The sequence below is a fragment of the Equus asinus genome, chromosome 25, assembly GCF_041296235.1.
Source record: "Equus asinus isolate D_3611 breed Donkey chromosome 25, EquAss-T2T_v2, whole genome shotgun sequence".
In the NCBI taxonomy this organism is placed as follows: Eukaryota; Metazoa; Chordata; class Mammalia; order Perissodactyla; family Equidae; genus Equus; species Equus asinus.
This window is the reverse complement of record NC_091814.1, coordinates 26,204,659-26,209,563: the sequence shown is the minus strand read 5'-3', so window position 1 is coordinate 26,209,563 and position 4,905 is coordinate 26,204,659.

Genomic DNA, 4,905 nt, shown 5'->3' with positions numbered 1-4,905 from the left:
TTAACAGGGTTCCAAAAGTTAAAATTGTACAAAAAGGTACTTTTAAAGAAATCTCACTCCCCCCAATTCCTTGCACCCCGTTCCCACCACCCCCATACATAACCAATCTTATTAGTTGTTCATTTATCCTCCTGTGTTTCTTTTGGCAAAAATAAGCAGATGCATGTATATTTCCTTAAAATAATTCATATTAGGATTATTAGCGGTTTACAGAAAAGGCACAATGTGTACACACCATAGAGTTGATCAAATCAGGTTGCATTTCCTACTGACTCAGAAGCCTGCAGGGGTCAGCAGGGGACACAGAGCCAGCTCTCATGAGCTGAGTGGATATTACAAGTTCACTGCAGTCTGAACCCACATCCATCAACTGGCTGCTAATCCTTCTTGACAGACATCCCAGAAGAAACTTGATGTGTTAACTAGTTCCAGAGTTTAACGAGTGTGAAAGCCAAGGTTTGTATTTTAGAGGCTGGAAGTAAAGTGATTTATTTCTACGTTCGACTGACCATGAGAAGTCACCAAGAATGTGGCTAGACTCCATTGCCTAAATGCTCTTCACCACCCCATCCCCAGAAGAAAAGCCTGCATTTTAAGCTTTCTTCATTTCTTCTCCTAAGTCTGTATTTAGGAGACCCAAGAGCCTCAAACCCTGAGCCCTTCTTAAGATGCATTTGATATACCACGCCATGCAGGCGACAATAGCAGGTCTGTCTGCCCGCCTGTCAGTGGGGCCGCTCAGCCGCGCAGGTGAAGAGAAAGGCCGGTGGCTCCACCTGAGTGCACCTGTGCTTACCTGAGCACAGTCAAGAATGTGAACAATTCAAGTATTCTCCAGCCGAGAAACTCAGCTGCAAGGACTGAGAGAAGCTGCATGCATGTTTCTCTTTGGGTATTTCTCCTTTGTCTCCTTTGCTTTTCTTGGCAGAAGGGCACAGTCCGTGCTGGATGGCAGGTGGAGAGCCTCAGATGGCTGCCTTGGCTCAGGCAAGCAGGGCTACAGCAAAGAAGGCAGCTTCAGCTGTTCTGTACAGCCAGCAGCGAGATGAGCCCACCTGGGCAAAAGGGAACCCCCTCCAACTCTGCCAAGTGTGCAAAGGAGCAAAGCTTTCTCCTCCATCCCCAGCTCTCCATCTTTTCTCATTAAGTCCATCTTACCTTCCTGTTTCAGTACACTCGGTTGCAAAGTGTAAAGAGATACATACCCTTAGGCCAAAGTAAAGGCAAATTCTCTCCCTCGTTGATCCCAATTTAAACCCTCTTCAGGTTGACGGCAACTCCCCTCTATCCCCATGAGGCAGAGAATTGGGAATAATGTGTTGATGGATGGTAACATATACGCTAGTACAATAATGTCCCACTACTGTGGCTCTTTTATAGAATCTTGGGTTTGGAAGAGCCTTGGGGTCAGCCAGGCCAGTCTCTCACCTCCCCACCAATCCCTCCGAAACACTTTTGACAGGTGGCTATTCAGTCTCTGTCTGAACACTTCCAGTGATAAGAAACTCCATACCACTGAATAGCAGACTCCTACTCATCCTTCAAGACCCTGATCAAATGTCATCTGCTCAGTAAAGCTTCTCCCAACTCCCACAGGCAGATCAGTTACTTCATAATTTGTGATCCCTCAGCACTTTCCCCTTGCTCCATCAGAGCATATTGCATTGGAATTTGTTTATGTCTGTATCTGTCTCTCCTACTGGTCTCTGAGTTTTCCATATTATTCATCTTTGTATCCCCAACTCTCAATACAATACCTGACACTTAGACGAGGTTCCAATAATGGTTGTTGAATATGTAGATGAGCACTTTCTCCCAAGACAGCTCATTCCATATTTAAACCGTTATAATTATTAAAGAATCCATCTTTATGTTGAGTCCGTGTCTTCTTCCTGCATTTTCCATAAAGTGGTCCTTATTCTGCCCCTGGGCAAAGGGACAAGGGGAATTGGAGCTTATCAAATTTCCACTAGTTGCTAAACACTCTACTGGACAAATTTACATAAAGTCCATTCTTTCTCCCACAAACCGTTGTTCCAATAGTTGCAGTCCTCATGGCTCCCATAATCCTCTCCTATTTAGGCTCGCCCTCTCTGGTCCCTTCAATACCTCCTCAGCCGATGCGGCTTTAGGACCTCTGCTTTCCATTTACCCTGTTCTGGATGGCTTTATCTTGGAAAAGCTAAGGAAACCCAGAACCATGTGTTTAGTTCCATTATCCACCCTTGGAAGGCAGTGTCTCACAGACAGCATGTGACAGCTGTTCAGTCTTACAGAGGGCAGATACGAAGGCTTAGGGAAAAGGGTGAACACTTTGACTGAGTACCAGCTGCAGTCCTTCAGTAAGACAACATCTCCTGATTTTCCTCCAACCCAATCTCAAAGGAAGCTCCTATTCAGTGTCCCAGTGAATGAAACATTAAACCTGAGACCAAAGGGCCAGGCATCCCACCCTTGGAAGATTATTGTCGCTAGTGTCAAATCCTCAGGCCCAGGTTTTTAGTGGTAGATCAATGAACCACATTTATTTCTAGTCTTGCCTGGATCTATGATCTTTTAAGATTTCTGTTATTCTCAAGCAGGAAATTTTGCTGCAAAATGCTTCCAGAACATGAGTATATCCATGCACATTTAGAGTATCAGGCCTCTTTCATCTGGAGAACACCAAGAGTGTCTAGGAGGAGGTGGGATGAGAGGGGGAAATGACACAGAAAGCAAAGATATGTATGTCCAAAACAAACTTGATTCCTTGGATCCAGCTTCCTCTCTTTGATGCCACCAAAACACACCCATATAAGCCAAGCACTTCTCTTCCTTGACGTCTCCAAAGACAAATCTCTGAAGGCAATATATTTGATTTTGGTCACTCTCTCTTCATGGTTGAAAACATACTGCCCAGCCACTCCTTAATTATGTAAATTTCTTTTCAAAACTCACCCCAGGATTCTCTCGTCATCAGACACACCAGTAACTATTACTGATGTTGGCTTTCACACACTTGTTCACTTCAGCTTAAACACCCTCAATGCCTTTCTGTGCTCCAAGTAACCACTTCTGCTTTGGGGTCTGCACTGCATCTTGGAGAAGCTTCCATCCTAACACTTGATAGAAATTATTTATTTATACAAATGTTGCCCACAGTAACAGTCTCTGAGCTTCTTGAGGGCAGGAACTTTATTTGTCTGTCTTTGTATTTCCAGCATCCAGCATAATCTCTGACACAGGGGAAACACTCAATTGACATTAATGAAATCCTTTTGTAATAGTTCACGATATGTTGTGTCATTGTTTGTGATCTCACCCACTCCTCACCAATGGCTTCGGTGTATGTACGAATCACCTGGAAAGTTTGTTAGAAATGCACACCACAGATCTGTTGACTATTTTATCAGTGGGGCCTAGAAACTCGCATTTTTAAATAAGCACCCGGATGATTCTGATGGTGTTCTTTATACCACACTGATAAACAGTGACTAAACTGCAGCCTTCTTTCTCACCATGCTCTGGGTTTAGGGTAACTTGCCATTTCACAACAAGAAAGGTATTAGCCTGATAGATCAGTGACAAATTGTAAATATAATATACACGGTATTCAGCAAGCTAGATGTCAAAATCTCTTATAAGCACAGTTAAGTAAATTAATAGCTGCTTAGACACTATCAGTCAGCATGGGAGAGGATATGCTGCTGTAACAGTCAACCACAAAATCCCTGTGACTTAATGTTACAAAAGTATAACATTTTTCTCACTCAATGGACGTGGCAGAGGACGTAGTTCATTTTTGGGGTCAAGCTGATAGAAGTTCCATCTCAGAGTGTGCTTTCAGAGTACCACAGCAGGGAGAAAAGAAGGTGGCAAGTCTTGCACTGGTCCCAAGGCTTTAGCCTAGAAGCAAAACATGATCACGTTTCATTAGCCAAAGCAAGTCCCATGACCAAACCCAAACTAGTGTGATCCTACTATGTGTCTGGAAAGCGAGGAGAACTTAAACATTAATTAAAAGCAATAATGACTATCCAAACACTCTCTCATACCCAGTATTAAACTGGAGAGAGGCTGGCACAAGGTAGTCAGATAAATAAAATGAGAAAATGTGGCACCCATGTGCAGAAACCACTGTTATTATCTTTCTGTTTGCAAAGTAGTTCAATCCTGTTTTAATGTATATTAAAATGCCTGTTCTATGTTATTGAGTAAATTACAGGACATCTGTTTAGTATGATTATGATCTCATTTGGGCAAAGTCATGGATGTGCACATCACATAAGGCATAGTTGTATGTTTTACAAAAAGAAAGAAATTTCAGGAAAGGTGTTTCACCAAAAGTTATTAGTGGGTTATTTCAGTCTGGTGGGTTTTTATGTGACTCTTTAAACTTTATTTTCCTATTTTGTTTGACATACTTTCAGTAAGCATGATAATCAGAAACAGACAATAAAGCGACTTATGTTTTAAGAAAAGAATATACAGATGCTCATTATAAGGGAATAAAGTAGACAGGACTAATAAAAACATGCATGGGATAAAATAAGAAAACAGTCAGTATATGTTCTGAAATAAGAGCAAGTTGAAAAAGTGACCTAAGATACAAAGACAGCATTCCAAGGATATTCAGAGGAGCATTTATGATAAGGAAAAATTTGAGATGTCCATCAGAAAATGAGTAAGTGCTCCAAGAATGGTATGGACTTGTGAAAAGGACATTGGGGCCAGCTGGAAGGGGTTCCCAATGGCCAAATCTGGGACAATATAAACATTAAAATTAATAATGATAGTAATGGGTTATAATTCATTGAATAAAATAAGAATCAGAGAAGCTATTGGAGGTTCCTTCACCCTCAGTACTCATTAGAGTTGTATGCGTATGGTCAGTTCACAGTCCTCATATCACTTGATTCATCAGCA